The sequence below is a fragment of the Mus musculus genome, chromosome 4 (genome assembly GCF_000001635.26).
Source record: "Mus musculus strain C57BL/6J chromosome 4, GRCm38.p6 C57BL/6J".
Lineage (NCBI taxonomy): Eukaryota > Metazoa > Chordata > Mammalia > Rodentia > Muridae > Mus > Mus musculus.
Window position 1 is genome coordinate 32,283,337 of NC_000070.6, and position 24,020 is coordinate 32,307,356.

Genomic DNA, 24,020 nt, shown 5'->3' on the forward strand with positions numbered 1-24,020 from the left:
AGAAGTTTGGGAGTGATCCTTTTGCTGGTTTTTGTTTTGGTTTGTTTTTGCATAATTTAAGACATATTGGCCATAGATCTTTGAGAGTCTGGTAGAATTCTTCCCTGACTCTTAGCTGGCAGGCCCAGTAAGGTTCAAAACAGTGGTTGGTATCTGTGGCACAGCTTGGTGAGGTATAGCCCAGAGCTTGTGCACATGGAATGTATGTGTGCACACACGTGTGTGTGAACAAGAAAGTATGTATACATATGACTAAATATGTACACAGATATGTGTGTATATATGAGTGAATGTGTATTCGTGAATATATGTCTGCATATAAGAAGATATGTGTTTGCACATGGGCATGTGTATGTACACAGGCACATATGTACAAATGTATATGAATACACGTGTGCACACACATGGACATATGTGTGCACGTGGATGTGTGTACATGTGTATGTGTACATGTGTTCATGTGTGTGCATGAGTGTGGTGGGGCTATTCTGTTAGATAGGCAGTGTACACAAATGGAAAGACTGTAGAGTGAAGAAAGATAATACTTTGTTTTACTGGCAAAAGACTTTTGTGGTCTTAAGCTAGAACAGTTGCAAAATGTAGCACAAGCATCCAGGCACTTTCACTGCTGCCGTGGTTGACTGTTGACTTTCTCCCAGTTTGGGGAGGTTTCATTGACTCATACCAGAAAATTGTTTAAAAGTCAAGTGGAATTGTTGACATTACAGAGACCATAATTAGATATCTAAGGACTAACTATAACTGGCCTGTGGGTTAAGGCACCCACCACAAGCCTGATTATCTGTGTTCCATTCCAGCATCCACACTGTGGAAGAAAAGAGGCAACTATTGTAAGTTGTTCTCTGAGCTCCACACATGTGCTTTGTCAATCATGTGAACACCCGTGAGAGAGCACGCGCACGTGCACATACACACACAGATAGAAAGAAAGAGAGAGAGAGAGAATAAATAAATGTAATAAAAATTTAAAAAGAGAATTGAGTAGAATTTAATAACTAAAAGACATTTTAAAGACTTTGTTCATTTATGGGTATGTATGTGTGCCTAAGTGAACTTACATGTACCATGTCAGTGTATGCACCTGCAGTGGATCCCGTGAGTCCTGAGATACAGGCAATTGTGAGCCACCACCACATTGGTGCTGAGAACTTAATCTTCTGCAATGCTGTTCAGGCTCTACTTCCTTGCCAGTAGGTGTAATCCCCTGAGTTCACAACCTGTGGGTTCAAGGTGGCCAGGCTGGGAACTAAGAGACCACTGGCTGCAGTGAGAACAGATTCTCAGGAGACATCTTCAGTGAGACAGCTCATTTTACTGGGGAGCGGGGAGGAACAAAAGCTACTTAAACCTTTGGGGGGTGAGTAGGGAATATGGGGTGAGTGTACATCATTGGTTCAGGCCTGAGTGCTGGGGATGCCTCATTTGCATGAAGAGGAATTCCTGCTGTTGGACACAACCTTATTAAGGGGAAAGGAGGTTCAACCTGGTTACCTACCAGCTAAGAGATCTCCTCTGGTGGGGCAAAGGTAGGGCACAGGGCTACTCGAGTGCGCAGGGGAAGCAAGGGAGCAATCCTATTCCTGCTCATACCAGCATGAGGTTTCTGGGATCCCACTTTTGCTCCAGGCCTGCTCCCCCACCCGCATGGCTCCCTGGCCCTACACTGCAAGAACAGTGAGCACGCTTAGCTGCTGACCTGCCTCTCCAGCCCGAACTTTCGGGAATTTTATAGATAATCCTCATGCCCAGTTCAACAAGATCATAAGACTCTTAAATGTTTCAGGCAGATTACATGTCTACTCAGACTTTGAAAGTCAGATCACAGATAACCTACTGGAACTGTTTCCTGGTTATTTGTTTAGATCCAATTGATACATTTTTACTGTGCGGTGCTCATGGTACTTTGAAATCACCAAGGGCTTGGCACATAATAGGCAAACAGGCCAGTCCTGAGCTACATCCCAGTCCCTCTGTGAATTATTAAGGACTAAAAAGAAGAAGTCGTTGGCACAGACCGTATGGAAGACAGTTTGAGCACTTCTTACCCAGTTCAGCATGGGTAGACTACAGGGCTAGGGCCATGAAGCAATTCAGTATGATACTGTAGTGATATAATCACACGTTGTAGCTTTGCAATATATAGACCTATGTAACACAGCAAACAGACCCCAATGTTACCTGTAGAATATAGTTAATAAGAGCATGCTAGCTCATTAATGATAACAAATATATCATACTCACACAAGGTGTTATTTAAATGTGAGAGCCAGAAGACAGGGAACTTTCCAACAATTTTTTTTATATAAGCCTAAAACTAGACTTACATTAAGGCTAACTACTTGGGGAAAAAAAAACTAAAAGTAAACAGAAGTAAGATTTTATGTGTGATATATATATATATATATATATATATATATATATATATATATATATATATATATATATATATAATAAAAAAGCATCCCCCCAAAAAGTAAAAACCCAAGGTAGCTTCCATCATGCAACATCTGAATGTTTGTTTCCGGTTTAACATTTTTCTGCCTGACCTACATTTTATTTCATCATTAGCTAATAACAAACACCAGGTTTAGCAATTCCCTGTGGTAGACATTTTGAGTGGTGAGTTAGAACTGCTTGCTACATGCCTGGTAGGCTCCCTTCTCCCTGGCCATATCCCACCTCTACCACACACTCTTGACCTCCAGGCCTAGACCCTAATTTGCTTTCACTAGCAGGCATTGGGACTAGTAGCCACTTTGCTAAGTATTTTATTTTTTTGTGTATCTTGTATCTCATGTATCTTGAGGTTCTCTTTGATAGAGAGGAAATGAAATCCTTTGGGAAGGAGGAGATTGCTATGGTACAGTCTGGCTCCAGCCTGCTTGTTAACAGCAAAGCTAGCATAAATGTTTGTGGTTGCCTTTCCCAAACTGCCCCCACCTGCCTGAGTGAGGCGATTGGAAATGCAGCTATTTGGAGAAGTTGCTACTGAAGTGATTGGGTCATTTTTTTCTGTGTTAAATGCCACCAACCCAACAGAACAGTAGCTGAAATGATACACTGTTGTAATCTCATTGTTATCGTATACACACTATCCTATCGTATATACATTATATGGGAAGTGTGTGCTCATCTAGTTAAGTCTCAATGTTCCAAACGGAGTTCTATATGGAGAAGTGATAAGATTCAAATGTATTACACTCTTGGCTTTGGAAATAGTATATTATTTTAGTGGTTAGCCATCTGGCTTCTCAAGTATGTTTGGCAGAAGGCAGTCCTGACATTTGGCTTCCATCTTTTAGGCTGCAGATATCTGTGATTCAGGAGAGAAGGGCACAGACCTTGCAAGGCAAAGCTAGTGTGGTGGATGATCGATCATTCCGACTACTTCTCAAAGAGGGCGTCTGCCTGCTGAGGGGCTAACGTAGACCATGTCTTCGGGAGTCAGTGCTTGCTCACTCTGTAATGAAACTTTGGGATATTTGAAGTTATGGTTTCTCTTCTTTAGCTTAAGAGCCTTGTAAGCATCTCCTACATTATAGAGAGGCTAAAGAAGGAACAAATGTCTGTGTGTTCTCTTCTTAATATAATCAATCAAATATCAAGGTAGTTAGAGAAATATTAATTCAGTATGGATTTAGTCCTAAGCCAACCAAAGTATTCTTAACACTTGAAAAGTTAATTATCACATAAATATTTTAAAAATTCGCATTGAAATTAGTCCCTAGTGAAAGTGTAAAATGTAACGCGAAGCTCTCCCGCTTCGGAATGCTTTCCTAAGTGTATCCAAGTTCATGGGAATGTAAAGAGCTTGGCTCTGGTCCCTTTTGGTCTGTGATATTTATTTGCAAGTTTTTGTAATAAAGTTAATTAAAAATTAAAAATTCAAAAAACTTCGTGCAACTTGTTTACCTCTTTAAGACGAGGAACATAGGGCATTGTGGGTAGAATTGCTTTACAACCCACTGCAGGTTCTTTTGTGAGGCGAAATGAATTCTCCAAACAATATCCTTTGATTGACTTCAACATATCTTATATTAAACTATATTTGGACCTAAGCCATAATTAGTACATAAGGAACTTTTAAAATTAATGTACACTTGTGACCTATAAGATTAATTTAAAAATATTTAACTCAGTATAAAATATTCATTCATACTTATTTTCAGATTTCCTGTTGCATTTTGGAAATACTTCCTCTGTTTCTTTTTCTTTTTTTCCCTTTTCTGTACTGTTTGTGTCACTGTTTTGCCCACCAGGAATGAAATAGAGGTTTGATCTGCCACATCCGCTTGTATCTGATGGGCTGCACATCCCCTGATATAGACAATGAACTTGAAGATGTTTGGGAAAAACTGATCTGTGCTGAGCATACACAGACCCTGCTTTCCTTGTCATTCCCTAGGCAGGATGGCATGGCTGTTTACGTGGCTTTTACATTATGTTAGCCTTGTGAGGACTCTGCAGCGCATTTAAAGTTCACAGGTGGATTTGTGGGTTACATGCAGATGTCGGGCCATTTTATATAAGGCGTTTGAGCCTTCTTGGAACTGGACATTCACGAGTCCCCACAGACACTCAGGGACTGCTTTGATTGTTTTCCTAGTGCCACTGTTTGACTAATTCTTATCCCATAGTTGACCTTTTAAAAAAAAAAAAAACTCTGTGTGTGTGTGTGTGTGTGTGTGTGTGCGCTTATCTTCCTTTCTGTAAGAGATCATGAATGCCAGTGCTGAGCCTAGGGAAAATATCAAAACAAACACGACCTTTGATCCTTCCAGAGATAACCATCATCTCTTAGTCATACAGATAAAATTTCTTAGTCATATCTAACCATAGATACACACGTGCACTTTGCCAGAAATTGTTAAAATATGTGTACACAAACTTGTATCATTTTAAGGGGAAAAGGGAGCTCGGTATTGCTTCAGAGTGGTAGCTCTGCTCCCTGGATTCTTCACAGGGACCTGTCAGTCATTCTAGAGCCAGCACCTGGCTCAGGCTCTGCCGTGACATTTTCAGTTGATCCTTCCTTGTTTTCTTGGCTAGTTGCCCTTCAAACAGAAAGTTCATCGCCTCTCCTCAGCTGCTAATGTGATTTACTTCGTGTGTCTAGGAAGTCAGGATGGTTGCTGATTTTATTGTTTAGAGAGGACTGGCTTCTTGGTCTGAAGCCAGGGTGTTCCCAGCTGATAGAAAACGGAACCCAGCAGCCCCCATTTCAGAGATTGCCAGGCTTATGACTCAAAGATACTTTACAGGCCAGGTTAAGCAATTGTTAGGCCCCTCCTGGCACACGTCAGATGCGATGATTGTCTATTGATTGTAATCCAAAGATTATTTTGGCCCTCATCTACAAACACAGATGCCTTTTGATCAGGAAAAAAAAATGCATTGTGATAACTAACCTGCTGCCTGTACTTGAAAAGTAGTGTCTGAATTAGTGACTACTGTTCTGATTCTATGTTAGAATGTGTAATTTCCTTAATTTTCAGAACGGGAAGTGCAGTATGTGCTTTCTGAACTCAGACCCACAGCAAGCAGTTGTTTAATACAAATGAAAAGGAGATAGTGGCTGAGCTCTGTACAGTGGCAGTGTTACAGTATCTTCCCCCAAGATGAAACATAGTATCATTTCTCACAGGTGATGGAGAGCCACCTTGTCATAGAAAAGGGAGACCTAACTAATAAAGCCTTTGAACAAGCAAGCAGTTGTCCAGATAGCCTGGAAGATGTTAGCACCAGTGGCTGAAAGCTGTCAGGAGCCTCTCGACACCAGGTCTTATTTTCTTAGGTTCCTGACAAGTACCTGACCTCTTCATGCCTACACCAGCCGCACTTCAGCTTCTACTCAATATGAAATACCTAGGAGTGAGGAAGAGTGAGCCTTGGCAGCCAGCTCATTAGGGTGGATTGTTTTCTTTACAGATAATTGGCATCCTAAAAGGAGAACTCGTTTAAATAAGTAGTTGTAAAGCATTTTAGTTGGGCATCAGCAGTTGTGCTATTTGTGTGTGTGTGTGTGTGTGTGTAATACTCCAAGAAACTTACTATTTTATCAAAAGGCACAACTCTAAAAATGAAACCTACTGACGAGTTTCTATGGCAACCACTCCTGAAATGTATCTGGCTGGTGTGTGTCTTTTCATAATTTTTCTTTGCATGCTTTAAGGAGTTCCTTGAATTTTTGTTCCTGTGATGGGTGGATAGATGGATAATTGACAGAGGGAGCTACATTTCCCTGGGAAGAATTTAAGACTTATGAAAATTCCATAGATTTATAAGGAATATTATTTTGTGCTTAGCATAAATAAATTTGACTAAGGAAGATATCTATTGCTTTGATTTAGTCTAAACAGTAATGAGGCCCATTAAGTATTAATGCATGACCAATTGCTTTTTAAATTCAGACTCATTGGCTGTCCCTGCAAGACCTTGTTGGGTGTTCCACTTTATTCTGTGATCATTCCACACACCCCCACACCCCCACGCCCCTAACACACACCTTTTTCAGAGCCTTCAGTCTCTGTCTCAATGGCGCTCTGCTCTGGACTTAACCTTCTCTATAGCCTTCTTCCTTGTCAGAGGGTTTGTGGCCAGAACACACGGTAGATCTTGATATTTCCTAACAGGTTCATTCAGAAAAGTTGGCAAGAAGGGACTGTGGTGTAATTCGGTGGTTTGGAGGGGTTGTTCTGGGAGACATTTCTGTTCTCTCAAGCTCTGTCATGCTACAAGCCCAATAGATATGGCTAGATGCTCTTGCAATACAAAACATGCTCACCGAGAGTAGTGGTGTCACAGCGAGCTCTCAGCACTTATCTGGTTAAAACCAGAAGGAACCATTCTGTGAGGTATCTAAAGTGGCAGGAAATAGAGGGAGTCTAAGGAAATAAACTATCCTGGGCCCAACAGCTGGGGAATTTTGTGTGGCTTACAGAGAAGTCAGAGAACCAGGATGTCTCTGAGCCTGTTAGATACATTTGGTCCTAGCAGCATGTAGTAGGAAATGAATATTTAACTTTGAAACACTTTTTTGTACTTTAAACTCCTCCCAGGCCTTAAAAACACTCTCCCTGATGTTCCTGGGTAAGGGAGAATAGCTTTGCCTAGGCTCCTGGCCACATAGTCTCCAGCTTTAACATTTAGCCCCAGTCCCTTCAAGACACAGACAGCCTTTTCCACTCAGCGATCAGAACTTGGTGATTTGCTTAGCCTAGCTGGCCAGGAATAGGCCCTCTATGTCCGTGCTACCAGGACTGGGATTGCAGCAGTTCACTGTCGCTCTGCCTTTAGTGTGTGCAAGCCCTGGGATAAACTTCATCCACTGAGCCTTCCCCACAGCCTCATGCATCGTCTTGGTGTGACTTGTTTAATCACAGCAACTTCTATAAATCAGCAGCTGTACTAACCAAGACTTTTTCTATTGAAAAGTGCAGACCACTTAGTGCTTTGTTATATTTGATATTGGGCCAGGCAGCTGGCTATAGCCATGGTTGTCCCCTTTGATGGACAGGAGCAGCATTTCACAAAGGAAGCAAGGCAGAGATGAGCAAACAGAGATCACAGCAGGCAGTGGAGGTTTAGAAAAGGTGAGATCATTGGCCCAGGGTGGCTTAGCTGGTAAGTGGTAAAAGTCAGACTGGCTTCCAAAGCCATTCGGAGTCTACCATGAAAGACATGAGCTTTATGCAAGCGTGCATGGTACTTCGGCCACCTCATTAGCATTAGGATATGGGACTGTTGGCCAAGATGGCTTCCCTCATTGCTGCTTGTCCTCAACACCTACAGTGACACCTTCAGTGAGCGATCAACTGTACCTTGCTATCTTTCTTCCAAAACTGTTAGACTATTGTATGGCCAGCTTCATTCATTTGACATTTTTATTGCTTTCCACTTCAAAAAGCAACCTTTTTCTTGACTTGGCCTCTGATTCTGGAGAAATCTTGACTGAGGTCCTGTGAACAGACAAGAGCTTTTCCAAGCTGTTTTCGTGCAGAGCTCTGCCCTTCCAGGAAGTGTCTCTTCATCAGTGTTCATCAGTTGAGGCAGCAGACTCTAGACATGGCATGTCTTCGTGCTCACTGTCACCTCTCAGTCTTACTGTATGGACTCTCAGGGGGCGTGCTGCATGGAAGACAGCCTAGACTTTGCTCTTGATCTGTTTATGAAGACATTACAGTGTTTTTTCAGCATTCCTGGAATCAGTGACTGAAGCTCTGACCCTTGATGTGTTTAGTCTTTACATGTGTTCATCTCTACATCAAAAACAGAGGAAGCCACAGGAAATTGCTGCCTGTATTTCCAGGAAACTGAACTACATCACCAGCTGCCCAATCTGCACAGCCCAGAGTACCCTGGTGCAGGCATCTGTGGCTGATGAAGGTGGAGATAAGGAGACGAGGAGTGGGACTCTCCTCATCCTGTCGCTTCTCACTGTAGGCCCAGGGAACGCACGTAGAATGCATGTCTGGGCTTAAGGAAAATTAAAAAAAAAACAACTTCAACCCTCAGTTTCTGAGAGCATGAATACTGGGTGAAGCGAGCTGTGTCCTGTGCCTGGCACACGCCGTTACAGTACTACTGTCTCATCACCAGGGACTGAAGGGACATCATGTGAGCCTGTGGACGGAGTGGGGACTCTAAAGACAATAAGCTACACTGACCACCACTGTTTTTAAATAGTTTTTAAACCACTATGTTTATGCTGACAGTGGTTACAACAACTGCTGGTGTAGTGAGTGTTGCCTGTGGAATACCAGGTATTTGGTAAGGACTGTACAAGCGTTAATTAATCACACAAACTCTTCCAAAGCGTTCTCTTTGTCATTCCAAATTTCAGATTTAATACTTGAAACTGGCCCATGGTCACATAGGCATTGAGATACGCAAATTTAAACCTAACTATATATATTTTCAGGCCAGTCGACCTAGGGGATTTTTACTAGAGGTGGTGTCTGTAAGTACATGCAGATGGAAACCCACCAGCGCTCTCTGGGACAGGCTGGGGAGACACAGAAAGGACTCTGGTGCGGGTCTCACCTCATAAATTCAACAGGTGATCAGAACGAACATGAGACTTTCACATTGCTATGTGAATTGAATCGAATGTTCTTCATGAGCATATAGTTTCCCATCCTTCGGACCAACGTGAGACAGACTGGATCAGCAGTCAGCAAAAGCAGTTGAGGCTTAGCTGAATAGTAGCCTGAATGAGTCACTGCAAAATGATTTCATTTGGGTCCAGAGATGCTGCCTGTTAAACAGACAGCAGAAAGGAAGAAAAGTGTCTAAGAATTAGACACAACAAAAGGACATTTAAGGACTTGGTAGAAACTAGATCTGAACTTTCTGGCAGCTTTTCTGAGGATAGGAAGAAAGGGAAACTGGTCTTTATTTCCTTTTGTTTTAGAGACAGGGTCTTCCTATACAGCCTAGGCTGACCTCCAGCCTGCTAGAGGCCCATTGCTGTCTCAGGCTCACAAACTCCTGTCTTAGCCTCCCAAGTGCTGGGCTTGTAAGTTTGTGCCATCATGACTGGCTGATTTTCAAGTCTTAAAGGAAAAAGGAAATCTGTTAAAATTTTGGAAAAACAGCATGCAAACTGGCATAGAGATTTGAGTTGGTTTAAAATTGTTGGCTTAAAGCCCTTGGGAGTACTTCTTATAATACCCTTAATTTTAGGGTTAAAAATCTTACGTAGTATGAAATACTGTTCCTCTTATAGACTGACTGGTTGGTTTGTGTATATTCCGTCTTAATCTCTCTGTCGTCCTAGGTTTCTTGTTTATCTCATGGACATTTTCCCAATAACTTTTCTGGTAATTGAGAAACAGGAAAAATAGTTCTGATGCTTGCAAGATGGCATTTTAGGGTTTTTTCCCCCTTAGTAGGTGGGAATTGCTCAAAGGGGCTCTCCTCATGGTTCCACTCAGCTCTGCTTCACCTGAGAGGAGGGGTGGCTGCCTGCAGGGGTGGGTTTTAACCCAGGTCTATGTAAGCGAGCAGCCTCCCCTGGAGAACTGGTACAGCGTGGGGATCAGGGGGAGTGCCTGGCTAACACAGAACGCTATGCGTATTTGGAGGTCAGCCTTAGAAGTATTGCCCTCTCCTTCAGTGGAAAAGGGGTGAGATTCCTAGAAGGCACACTTGCTTGTGCCCTCAGAAGGTTTATATCATAGTCAGATCCGTTCACTTTGGATCGGATGGATATACTGTGTCTGTTGAAGGCTGGAAGATCAGCTTATTTCCTCCTGTTGAGAAAATAATAATGTCTGGCTTTCACTAGAATTCTCTTCATCGCCAAGACGCTTTAAATATGGACTAATTAGTTAAAATGGAGGAAATCTGGCAAAATAGCCTCTCTTTGAAAACCAGACTTAGAATATACGGTGATTTGCTGTATTTTTGGAACAGAAGCAACTAGAAGCCTTTTATTATTGGCTGTAATAGCAAGCGGCATCTCATATTATGTTTGGCTGCTGACATATCAAATTGCATTTTAGTTGGTTGTTATAACATGAAATAGTAGAATATGAGTAGACTCAAAATGAGACTCTCAGCCGTGGGACATGGAATAGTTGACATTAAGGGGTTGCCATGGCAACTTGTCAGGATGTCGCTTTATAGTCTTTTGGATTAGGTTCTGGCCCCGGGTCACTGTTTTGGAATTGGATGGGGGTTTGGTAGCAGGATGCAAACGTCGTATCTTTACTTGATAGCATTTACATTTGTTGTTTGGTCATGTTGCCAGGGTCAAGCAGAGATGACACTGTCAGAACATTTAAACTACTGCAGAACCAAGACAAGGCCACATCTGCTAGTAAAAAAAGACTCAGAATGTCTGAGACTCAGTAGCTGAAAGACAGGATTTCCTGTCCTTGTCCACTGGATAAAAAATACATATGTGAGTGTATATGTATCTGTGAGAGGTTATAGGTAATGAAAAATTGAGAAATTAAACCCTTTTATAATTGTCTTATAGAAATGGGGCTAAACACCCTTAAGCAACCAGTTTGGCCACAAAGCCATTGAGGCTCAGCTGAAAATGTCGTCAGAGGACTTGGGCAGATCATGGCTGGACTCAGTTGAGAACAAAGCACCAACACTTACCTCACTCCTCCTCACTTGGTCCTTATCCATGAGGACTGCATCTTGGGATAGTCCTGTGCCCCTGAGTGTGACCTCACCAGGGACAGGGGCCATATGGAAGACAGAGAGCTCTGATTCTCAGGAACCATGATCTTGAACAAAACACAGTTCCCTCTGTGGGTCCCCTGGAGAGTGAAGGCGATGAGCTGCCTGCCTTTGGTTCTGGTGGAATTATTTATCATCTTGCAGGCATAGTCAAGTGTCCCCATTGGCCCTTTGCCTGTTGGCCTGTGTGTCCACCCTTTGCCTGTTGGCCTGTGTGTCCACCCTTTGCCTGTTGGCCTGTGTGTCCATCCTTTGCCTGTTGGCCTGTGTGTCCACCCTTTGCCTGTTGGCCTGTGTGTCCACCCTTTGCCTGTTGGCCTGTGTGTCCACCCTTTGCCTGTTGGCCTGTGTGTCCATCCTTTGCCTGTTGGCCTGTGTGTCCACCCTTTGCCTGTTGGCCTGTGTGTCCACCCTTTGCCTGTTGGCCTGTGTGTCCACCCTTTGCCTGTTGGCCTGTGTGTCCACCCTTTGCCTGTTGGCCTGTGTGTCCACCCTTTGCCTGTTGGCCTGTGTGTCCACCCTTTGCCTGTTGGCCTGTGTATCCACCCTTTGCCTGTTGGCCTGTGTGTCCATCCCAACTTGACAGAACTGTCTGTTGTGGTTAGTGGGGCCTCCCGATCATTAAATGAGAGAACAAAAGAATTCTTCCCACCCCCATCATGTTTTGGGTTTTTAAAGTATGGTTTCTAAACCAAGGATGCTGTACGCTAAGGTGAGGATAAAATCCACACTGAAGATGGCCAGTAACTGTGCATCGATCAGCTGCTGTCCACATTTTCTGTATGGAGACAGACAGTACCTTGGATACACTATATCCTCTTTGTCCTCACCTTAAAGTCACAGGCAAACGACGTGCATAGAACCGAGCATATCAGATATTCCCCATAATCCAAAAAGTTAACCTGTTGATTAGGCTAAACCTCTTATTAAAGGAGATTATCAATTATTTTCAATTTTTTCTCCAGACAAACAACCTCTCCCTCTCTGCCAACTGTATGATGGCACAGTCAACCACTTGGACATTTTCAGATAGGTAGTGACTAGCGGCCCTGAAGCATTCCTAGGAGGCAGGTTCTACTGTGCACAGTTGGCTGTAGACTGTCAGCTAGCGAGAGACTGCTGACCGCTTTCTTACTTAGGAGTGGCAAGCCACATGCTCTTGTTTGCCAGGCCCCTATCTACTATCACACCGAGTTTCCTTACCCCATGCTAGTCTCCAAGCCGTGAGTTCATTTAAAGGCCCTTTAAAGGTCTGGCAACAGCAGAGTATGAAGATGAGAACAGATTTATTTTATTTCGAGCCAGTAGAGTGATTTTCCACTTTCAAGTGTTCAAGTGAAGCTTTGCTGATCAACATGACTTTTGCAGATCAACATCAGCTAACCTCGACATAAATCATCACACTCTTTCCTCTGTGAGCTAAGCCTGAACCATGGTCGCCTGAGACACGACCCCAGAGCCTAGGTGCACATTGGAACTACCTATGGGATCTTGAAAACCACTTTCACTTCAGACACCTGAAATTTTAGTGTGGGATGTGACCAAGACAGCAGGGGCTTTAAGATCTCCAAGTGATTCTTCTGAGACACCATATTTGAAGCAGCGACTTGAGAATGTGCCATGATTGTTTATTGTAGTTGTTTGAACCTGAGGAGACACTGGAGTTCCTATGTGGATGGAGCTGAGTTTGCCCTCTGATGGAGTATTACCACTATCCCTCCCTTGTGTTTCAGCCAGCATGATTTGGGCTTAATTAGCTCATTTCACTATCTACCTCTGAGCTCTACCTCAAATGATGTCAAACTGTGGGTCCTCCCCCAAGGACACTCAATGAAGACAACCTGTGATAACCTGAGCCCAGACTTTTTATCCCAGTTTGACTCTCTTAGGAGAAATATCTACTCCCTTTCAATTGTTTTACCCTCGAAACATTGTTATTTTTCTTCTAAGGGCAAAGTTAACACCTCTCCTCTATAACTGGTGGTTCTTTTCCACAAATATTTGATCATCATATTCACCGTTGGATGGCAACAACTGTCCTGTAGTAGTTAATAGTATCTTAAATGTAACAACATGGTCAAGAGTTGGAAACAATGTAAGAAATAAGTCATATTAGCCTCGGGGGTTAGCACATTCCAGTTAACATGACCAATTGGAAAATTACAGTTGCATTATAAAAAATGTACTAAAGCAGAGGATAACTTTGGGTCGCTTACAGACACCCTTGCCTAGCTTAGAAATCCTTACTGCCCTAGGTGGATTTTAATTGGAAGCATTTAAATGGAAAGGTGTGTTGTACGATGAGTACAGGGGGAATTTGTGGTGAAGGCTGGGGTGGAAGGTGGAGTTTTGTAGCCACTTAACTGGGGATTGAGTTTGGCAAATAATAAGGAGTAAAGGTGGCTGTTTAAGTCAGATTTAACAACGACAAAAAATACTTTTGGAAGACCCCCCAAAAGGGGAGGGCTTATGAAGAGTTCGAGTTTTTTCTTTGTGCAAATATTGATGTCCAGTTGTCTAACTGTACTGTTGTCTTAGGTTATAAACAAGGCTGTAGTGTAGGCCTGCTTCTTGTGATTTTTCTTGAGGCTAAGTTTTTTTGAAATTAACTCTGCTTCTAAGTTTTGAAATTCTCTCATCCTGCCATCTGTGGCTCAGTGCTGTAATACCTAGGAAGAAAACAGGACAGGGGTGGGGGTGGGGTGGGGAGCTTTGCTTTTGAAAGGGGGAGCTAGAGCAGGCAGAGAGCTGCCATGGTCTTTTCTCTTTGTTGGGGAATTAGAACTCCCGAGCAAATGGCTCCACCCCTCATTTTTGTGAGCTGTTTCCCTCCATATTTCCTAATTTTTCCCATGACGTTTTTGCCTGTTTCTTCACGAGATTATGAGGCCTGAAAGACCTCATTGTTTGAGAGTGTGAGCTTGTGCGCATTGCGGGTCTGGCTGCCTTGGGTCTGAATGTGGGTGGTGCATCCTGCTGGGCCAGACTCAGTGGAGAGTAAGGGAGACAGGGAGAAACACTGCTCACACTGAGGCCATGGACTGGAGAGCTATGCTGCCTTCCCAGTGTCATTCCTAAACCGCAGTTGGAAGATCTTCCACTAAGGGATTAATGGAAGATCAGATGGATAAAGGCTTATGCAGATCCAGCCTTGCCACCAAATAAAGTGAATCTTTCAATCCTGTAATGCACTCAACACTGTTGATAGCCTGCCTGGATTCTGAGTTCTGGAGAGGCAGACCAGTCCCACTCAGCGTACTTTTTGAGGGTATAAAATATTAATTTTAGTATGGGAAAAATGGAATGATAGGTGACCCCCAACTAAAGTTAAATATAATTCATTTTTAAGTGAAGAAAAAGGGGGTTGGTATTAATGGGACATTCTTTAAGGAAGGGAATGTATTGAGACAGTGTCTCACATTTGTAGCTCAGGATGTCCAGGAACTCAGCCTTCCTGCTTCAGCCATGGTCTTTTCTCTTAAGTTCTGAGATTCGCAGTGTGAACCCCGTGCCTGAATTAAAGAAGGTAATAGATGATCTTAGTGTTACATCTGAAGGAAGTGCGTCGGTATTCGATGAACAGTAATACCCTTAATATTAGCGATGACATTGGGGCCACCTGCTATCAGGGCTGAGTCAGCTGTGCACCTGTCTGGCAACCCCACATTCGCTGAGTCTACTGGTGGCTGGGATGGCTGAGGTAGAAGTGTCATCTACTCCTCAGAAAGCAGCAAACGTCATCTCGAGTCAGAGCTGACTTCAAGCATGTAGAAGCACACCACTGCCCAGAGTAAAACTGGAAAGAGAATGGAAGAGGTTTCTCTGAGGAAAATACAGTAGTGCTTCCGCTCAGCGCAATGCCAGCATTTTACAAAACCGAGGCAAACCTTGTGGCCTTCTGCCTGAAACCTGCCAGTTGCTTGCTCCTCACTGGAACCTTAAGGCAACCAGTGAGCCCAGAGCCCCTTGGCTTCTCTTGCCTTATTCCCACCCTTCTCTCGGCTCTCTTCTCCAGACACTGGGTCTCCTCACAGTTTCTGTGGAACACACAGACAAGCTACTCTTTTTGGACATAAAAGGGTCTGAGACTGAGCCTTCCTTTCTTCCCCAAGCAGGCCTTAAACTCACAGTCATGCTCTCTTGGGTTCTGGGTACCTGTGTTGCAGATATGTGTAACCACACCCAGACCAGCATGGGCTTTCAAGTCCTTCCCCTGAAGCCAGTGGTACTCAAGCTTCAGGTCCCTTAGATTTACCTCGAAGGCCTCAAACTGTTGTTTCTGACCAGGGGACAGGTTTCCAGGTCCTTGGGACAACATGCTCTACATGATAGTGTGTTCTTGGTTTACCCACCTTGTGTCTCCTCAATGAGGCCCACCCTGGTTAGTCTCTGTGAAACTACAGCCATGTATGAAACTCCACACTTCCGAGTTCTTCTGACTCCAGTATGCTTTTTGTTGCTCTTGTTGCCTAATAACAAAACAATAGTTATTGCGAACCTTATCTGTGTCCAATATCTGTCCTCAGACGTCTGTCCTTCGTCTGTCTGTAAAGGTAGGAATTTTGTATTTTCCTTCGATGATGTGTCCCAGATTTCTCAGAGTGTGCCTGGCATTTGAAGAGTGAATGAATTGTTAAGGAATTAACCAATGAGAAACACTGAGACGTGAATACTGTATCTCAGATGTCGGCCCCAGCTCCTTCAGTCTGTCGTTAGATGTTCTCCAGATGCTGTCGGGAGCTTCATTTCTCAGATTCTCTGCTTCCATGGCAATGAGAAATGGTTATTCCTCTTGGCTGATGTTTGGGCCTAACCTGATGATCCTCATGTAGGGCTACACCAGTGATTCTTTTTAAATTTATATTTTAACTTCAGAGTGCTTACTAAGCCAATGGCCTTCAACCTCTGGTCTGTTTTAGTTCCCTGGATTTGAAGGCTCTGTAAATATTTAATTTGTATTTCACCTTAGTACCTTAAAACATCTTTCTGATTATAATTTTAAAACCACTCACTTAATACATTACCAAATTTGAATGCACTGAAATGTTGAATTAGATTATCAAGGTAACTTGAAAATCGTGCTTCCCCCCCCCATTTCCCCCCTAATTTTTCCCCTTAATTTTCTCTTCTATAGCTGAATTTCTCACAAATTGTTCTAGATTATGGAGGGAAGAGCTTTTATCATCTTACTGTCCATCAAGGCAGGAACCTGAGGAGAATTCCCAGAGGAACACTACTTACAGGCTGACTGGACACATCTACTCAGCTAGCTTTCTTCTGTAACTCAGAACTCCCTGCCCTCCCTGGGGTGGGGATGGGGGTGGGGCAGCATGCTCATGGTGGCCGATTCCCTTCTCCATCAATGGGCAACCAACAAAATGCCCCACAGATACACTTACTGGCCGTTCCAAAGGAGACAGTTCCTCACTGGAGAGTCCCTCTTCCCAGGCGTGTCATGTTGACAACTGGAATTAGCAAGCCCAGAAGTTACCACTGCTCAGGAACTTGCATAGCCGTGTTGTATAGATTCTAGCCTGATTCTACTCATAAATTGAGCCATCAGATTGCTTCTGTCACACTTATTCAGCAAGTGGATCACCTGCCCAGGCTTTGGAGCCCTGTGGGCTGCAGTCATCTGTGCAGGTTGGCAACCCAGAGACCGAACTCACTGTATGTCTCAAATGTTCCTTGTTTTAAGGAGTTTGAACAGTTGTTGGACTACACACTCAATTAATTACACAAGTTATTAAACTTTGCAATTAAATCTGACTTAATTTTTTAAGCATTTGGAGGAATTTGAGGCAGAATAGCAAATCATCAAATGAAAGACTGCAAAGCCTGGCAAAACCTGGCTAGCTTGCTTGTCACGTCTGCTCCTCTCCGGAATACGGGGCAGGCACTGCCCATAGTGTTTGACCTAGCAAAGCATTCAGTTTTCTTCCTGTCAAGTTGGATTCTGAGCCAGCAATAAGAGAGCAGAGAGCCGGGCCTTGTCTGAAAATTTCTCCACATTTTTATCATACGGTTCAGATAGTGAGTGATCAATCTCTGTGGTTGCCTGTATTGGGATTTTCTTAATTCAGCACAGCTGAATACAAACAGGAACTCAAATCCTGAATCATGTCAAGTCAGTTGGTGTGGACTCTGCTGCCTGAAAGACCCACTCCGAACCAAAGCAGAAGTCTGTTGAATACTTTATAGAAAAAAATTCTAAGTTACATTTAGCATCTTGTAGGCCTCTAAGACATTCCTCTCCTTTGCTATTCAGTCCCCGACATCATATTCGAGCCCCTCAGAAGTAATGCTTGTGGCCATGTGTTGTGTGTGCGCTGGTAGGTAGGTACAGGACGATCGTGAGTCCGAGGCCTGCAAGAGCTTCCTAGTGATGTTAAGGTCAGCATGGACCCCACACACTAGAGATCCTGTCTTGGAAACAACAGAAGGTTCAGCTGTCCCAAAGCTTTGCCGCCCCTAGTGCGTAGCACTGCCTCACCCATGAGCAATACTTAGCAAGGGTTTAGTCAATAGCTTTTACTCAACTGCAGAGACATATCTAGATTTTACCTTAAACATGCATTCAGTGACATTTCACTGAAAACATGCGTTATAACATTAAAACACGTATACACAGATACGCAGACACACAGAGAGACAACCTACCACTACCACCACCAACAACAACAAATAACCACATCCCTATTGGACATTTCCCTTTCTTTCATCTCTCTAAGTGACAAGTCTTTTTTCCCCCTGATTTATTTCTAGAAATATCCTTTGGTTGACTCTTTCAGGCCACCCTATTTTTCCTGTCCTGGCCCTAAGCTATAACCTTTTCCTCATTCTTGGCATTGACTGTGCAAGCAGCTTAAATCCATTTCCCAGACTCAGCCTCCCTCTCCTACACTTGGATCTTGTGCTATTGCTTATGAGAAAACATCTGTACATCCTTTGACCTATACTGTGTATAAAATCTGTATCTCTGCTGCCCAGCAGTCACCACTATCCACAGGTAGCCAAAGTCCTGGAATTAAGACTAGTGCACATTGGTAGATGCTATATGTGAACAGTCCATATTATTTCAAGAGCCAGTGTAAAATGTAAAATATCTCATTAATAATTTGTATATTAAGACAGAGCATATTAAAATAATATATGCATACTGTTGTACTATAATATATATTACTTATAATATATATTTTATATATATTTGGGCTAATCATCTGGGTTATTTCCTAAAGCTTTCTAAATTACAAGTTCTCTTTGGCATCATTCTCTAAAACCTGCAAAAACAGAATCTTAATGGCTCTGTTAGCTAATGCAGCGTATATTGTGATTACGAAAGTATGGATCCACAAAGGCAGTGGGCTTAAGAAGTTTGCATAGTTAGTGGCCTTCCTGGCACCCTTGTTAGACTGAATAAACAGAACTCCCTGACAGATCCTCTCCAGTCTACCATGTGGGACAATCTGACATTCTGGTGAGTCACTTTCTAATGATAGTCTTTCTTTCGTTTTTTCGTATGTAAGAAACCAGCGTTTTAAATAAGATGTGGCAAATATTAATCCCTAATTAATGATCTCTTAATGCAGCAAAATGAATTGCAATTTCTACAGAAACAAGGAGACAATTTTTATGTATATCAGATACCCCAATATGCAGTTAAAAGAGTATAGAGTGCTTCAAATCCTGTGAAGGCGAAGCTCTAGGAAAATCCTATCAGTTCCAACAGCATGTACCATTTCTGCATGCTGTTAAAGTGCAGGCCTGGGGAAGCAGCTATGTTGGCAGAGTACTTATCTAGCATGAACAAAGCCCTAGGTTTGATCCGCAGCACCACATCACCCAGCATAACACACATAACACATTTGTAATCCCGGCATCAGGGGTTCAGGCAAGAGGAGGGAGATTATTTTTGCTGTGTGCTTTCACCCCTGGAAAATGCAGAAGGAAGAAGGCATTCTTCGGTCAGTCATCAGTTGCCTGAAAATGGCTGCGAGCTCCTGTTCCAGAGTGCCTGCCTCATCTGTCTCCCTGTTTCGTGTCTTGAAGTGGAAAGAACCATCAGAAAATTAAACAATAGCAGTCGAATACCTAGGAGCAGGAGGGATTGATTCCTGAAGTGAGTCAGGGGTGTGTCATCCTGTGTGACACTGACACCAAGCTAATTGAATGTTGAGACAAACATGCGTTTGCCTGTGTGTGTGTGTGTGTGTGTGCGAGCGAGTGCGCACTCACACATGTGTGAGTTAAAGCCTTCCTGTCAGTATGTGAAGTGACTGTGAAGGGCACCACAGCAAACTCTGGTTCTATCAAGAATGTACCTATTTTTAACATGCTGGATCAAGTGTCTGCAGTCATAGGGGATGAGGAAGGAGTAGAGAATGTGTGTGTGTGGGGGGGGGGAGACTGACTTGAGGAGATTCTGTAAAGGACCCTCTGGCGTGTTTACAGTTCAGCTGTGCATTCTTAATGGCTCCACTGCTGCCAGGTCAGGTAACATTTTCTTTGCATGTGATGAATGGCAGAGAATTCTCTTGCAAGGGAACCAAGGAGCTGGGAGGGGGGAAAGGGGAGGACAGGGATAAGAAACACACAGCTCCAGAGGGGTACAGCCCTTGCTTTGCAGTTGCCTGTGTGGATAGAAACCAGATGGCATGCTGGAACACCCGCTTGGCTATCTGAGGAGCCAAACATATGGCTAATGGTGGGGAGAGCGAGCCTCAGAGCCAGAGCTTTGCTGATGTTTCATATTACAGATTGTTACAGTGTGTCATTACATGGCAAACCTAAGTGCTTAATACCCACTGCAGGCGCTGGCCATACACTTACAAGAAGGACTGTTAACTCTTTGCTGGCTCTGAATGGAGGAGTGACATCATCGGGAGACTGAAAATGTCTGGTGTGGAGGAGAATTTTGTAGTGGAAACAATATTGTTTTAAAACGTGAGAAGCCATCACTCCACTGAATTCAGCTGTGCTCTGAGAACCTTTTTGTACGAGACTTTATTTCCCCTTCTCTTCCTATTTCTCTTTCTTTCTAACACACACACACACACACACACACACACACACACACACACACACACACACACTGAGGTTGGGGGGGGTGCTAAAATCAAAATCCAGGCTGCGACACCACTCTGGTGGGTCAGACAGCATGATCACCTGGAAGCCACATAGCTGCACTCAGAGGTCGCACATTTGAAGTTTCTGTTTGGGAAGCTCTGGGCAACAGCAGGTCTGTGTTATCTGAGGAGCTGCTGAGCCCATTCATCTGCTTTTCACAGCCCGCTTCCTTTTATTTTTAGCCAGATCCGTCAGGCCTGACAGGCGGGTAATTCGAGCCAGAGGAAGGGCAGCGCTCCAAGTCCTTTCCACAAAGCAATTCTTCTCCTCCCTCCTGGGAGGGCTCCAGACTTGGCCTGCTTCGGGCAGATGGATTTGTTGAGTCATGTGAGAGAGAGCATTTACACAAAAACACAGTGAGGCAGTGGAAATGAGACAGAAAGAAGGAAGGAGAGAAAAAAAGAAAGAAAGAAAGAAAGAGAGAGAGAGAGAGAGAGAGAGAGAGAGAAAGAAAGAAAGAAAGAAAGAAAGATAGATAGATAGATAGATAGATAGATAGATAGATAGATAGATAGATAGATAGATAGATAGAGTAGAGCAGCCAAAGCAGAAAGGAGGGTGAGTGAGCCAGGGAAGCTTGTGGCCTGCAGCGTGCAGCCTAGTGCAGGAATTCTGCAGCAGTCAGTGCCCGAGGAATGCCATAGAGGCTCTTGTATATAAGGTAATGTCTAGTTTACTGCATGGGTGGAACCCGGCTAGACGCTTCCTCTTTTTAGCAGAGGAAAGCAGTACTGGGAAACTTATATGTATGTATATATATATTTTTTACAAGCAGCACTCAGTAACAAAGACCACACTGTGACAGTGTTGGTTCCAGTAGCGGTAACTGACCAATGGGCTGCTTTAGAGAAAAAAATGAGTTTGCTTTGTGATGTAATACAAGTTTGCTTTGTCTGGACGCCAGCAAGACTGAGGACACAGAGGAGGGGGAAGAGGAAAATTGGACCAGGACTTTTGGTTAATGGTTTCCAGAGATCATTGAGAGAAGTTGAGTGGAGGGGGGAAAGTGGATAATGTGGAGAGTTGCTGTGAGGTATACCGTAATTACGGTAGGTAAAACAGAGCTTTTCCTATGGCTTCCGTGCTCAAGCTGATGTGAACGGTTTTGAAACGCTGAGGAAGGCATTGTTTCCCCCCACCCTGCCAGCACCCCCACCATGGCACTAGTTTCTCCTTTAGCATTTGGACAGTGAGAAGAACCAGATTCTACATTATGGGAAGCAGCATTAACTTCATGGATCGGTTTTGCTTACTCTTGGTACCACAGGCCTTTAAAACAGTCCGTGGAAACGGTCCCCGCTGCTCATTCATAAAGTTTGAATTAGTTTATATACAATAGTGCAGGAATTCTCCCGGTTTTGCAGAATGAAAGTCTGCCTAAGAGAAAAACGACCAAGTTATCTAAGTGTGCGATCCGTCCAATGGAAGAAAGCACACAGTGCAGAGATCAGGAAATACATGGACACTGAAATGGAAATGGAGAGACGAGGGAGTGACTTCATAGACAGCATCCCCGCAACCTTGCATTTATTCTGAACTCCACTAGTGCAGCCTTCCCCGCCCCCTTCTCAGCCTCCCTAGAATGTAGGTCAACTTCACCATGGCTCCTCATATTTTGTTAGCATTTTAAAAGTTGGAACATTTTGCCGATGTTTTGAGACGGAAATGTATTTAAGTTGCCTGGGTGGTTTCAGTAATTCTGGAACGGAGCTCTCACATTCCTGCTGTTGCTAGTCACCAGTGAACTGGAGTAGTCAGCATGCAGAAACAGCTTCAACTAGAACAAGCACAGCGCTCACAGTGTTGCTGATCAGACGCTCTGACGCTCACACCCCTCCACGTCCCTTCACGCTGCTCCGGTGATTCCGCTGCGCTCTTACAGGGCCGCTTTGAGTTATTATGCTTGAAGGAAGAATGAGGACATTTTTGTGGCTGTTGTGCATTTTAGGAATCCCAGACTACACAGCAGCGACATTATCATTATTTTGAAGTGGCTTTGTTTTAACCCTACTTTATAACATCGAGTCTTCCCTCTCCAGCAGGGCATCTCTTACCGCGTGGCTGATAGTTTGGACCAGGTAATAATTATGGAGAATGCACTATAGCTGAGACCTCACATCTTGAACCCCAAGCATGAAGTAGTGAGAGCAAACTGGAGGTAAAGGAGGCCTTTTCATTTCAAAGCCTGCCCCAGTGATGTACTTCCTCCAACAAGGCTGCACCGCCAGACCCTGGGGTCATTTTTTGTTCAAACCACAGCACGCGCTGGATCTGTGCTTTACCACTGAGCTTGTAGTTTATAGGTAAACTCAGCATTTGAAATGGAAATATTAGGTATATAAAGTTTCCTACATAGCAAACAAATGATTTTAGGGAGAATTCTGTCTGTCTGTCTCTGTCTCTCTCTTACACACACACACACACACACACACACACACACACACACACACACACACGCACGCACGCACGCACGCACGCACGCATGTGGATTGGGGAGGGAAAGGAGGAGAGGGAGACAGAGAGAGAGAGAAACTGAGACCTGGATTTTGTTCTTGAAGAACAGCCCCTTTCTTGTACTCTGGTCTCAGCAGGTAAAATCCCTCCAGGCTATATCATAGGTCTTTCCCCAGAGTTACACCAGAGGAAGTGGCCCTGCTATCAGAGCCCTGGAATGTTGATATCAGCAGCAAGGAAATGTCTCATTTTCACAGCACCCAGAGCTGGAGCCTTAAGCTCACCCACTCTGTATCCCATCCCAGAAAGAGAAAGGCCGATAGGGTAGGCTTTCTTCTTAGGAGCAGAGCCGACTTCCTTCCCATGCTGGTGACTGCAGTCTCCTTGAGAAGGAATGTGTGCCTTTCCACAGGAGAGGCAGGCATACATTTCCTGTTTATTTTGTGAGGACTGGTGTCAACTGCTATAATGAGATCAGAGGAGCCCCTGAGGGACGTGGCCTGGCTGTGTCTGTGCCAGTCCCCTGAGCTGAGCTGTTGTTGGAGAAAGCAGGCAGCCCTACAGTTCCTGCTGGTGACATAGTATGTGACTGTGCCCTTGCTGTTTCTTGTCCCACCAGTGTCAGCATTCCATCATCCAGTTGTAAATTATGCAAACATAAACCTAAGACCGACTGCTTCCTTGCCTGGAAGGCTCCTGCCAAGAATGGCTTGACAGGCCCGGGCTTTCCTTAAGCTCTTTCTCACCTGACTACCATTAGGAGGAAGAGTTTAAGAATAAGTCGCAATATAGCTGATACGACAAAGAATGTATTTCTGGGTCTAACCTGAGCAGCAGTTAAATGAACACATATGGGAAATAATTATGGCAGAATTGAGTTTTAATTGGACATTTCGAGCAGACTAGAATATCCTGAGCAGGCACAAGCTGACCCACTTTTTGATAACCCCTCCCAAACATGCACATAAAACCTTAGGTATGTCCAAAAAACCAAAAAAAGATAGTTTCATGTATATGAGCTCAAAGCAGGATAGTGACAGTACCAAGTGCTGAAAGACTCCAAAGCTACCCACCGTGGTAGTGTAGGGGCTACCAGCTCTCAGCTGTCGGGGCTGAGATGTTTATACTCACCAGTGGAATTGTTTGTTGAGAAGGGCAAGAATGTCCTCTAAAGCATCATGTTTGAATGGATCTGGTTTCCTTGCCAGCATGGTAAGTGACGA

General features: G+C 43.8%; 1 protein-coding gene across 9 annotated transcripts in view, besides 1 other annotated feature; it reads left to right on the forward strand.

Annotated features, from left to right (window-relative positions):
- Nucleotides 1–24,020, forward strand: part of Bach2 (BTB and CNC homology, basic leucine zipper transcription factor 2) — a 347,697-nt gene that overhangs the window by 44,924 nt on the left and 278,753 nt on the right. The window contains exon 1 of one of the 9 annotated variants that reach the window (XM_030253113.1): nt 1,035–21,004. The exons of the other annotated variants lie outside the window; for them this stretch is intronic. The gene's annotated coding sequence lies outside the window, so the exon portion shown is untranslated. Of the gene's footprint in view, nt 1–1,034; nt 21,005–24,020 lie in introns of those variants that run through there. 9 annotated transcript variants of the gene reach the window in all.
- Nucleotides 18,567–22,074: an enhancer, noted in NCBI's record as "VISTA enhancer mm720". NCBI's record gives its function as "enhancer in: hindbrain (rhombencephalon)[5/11] | somite[6/11] | dorsal root ganglion[6/11] | trigeminal V (ganglion, cranial)[6/11] | cranial nerve[6/11]" and the evidence as "EXISTENCE:transgenic organism evidence [ECO:0001131][PMID:17130149]".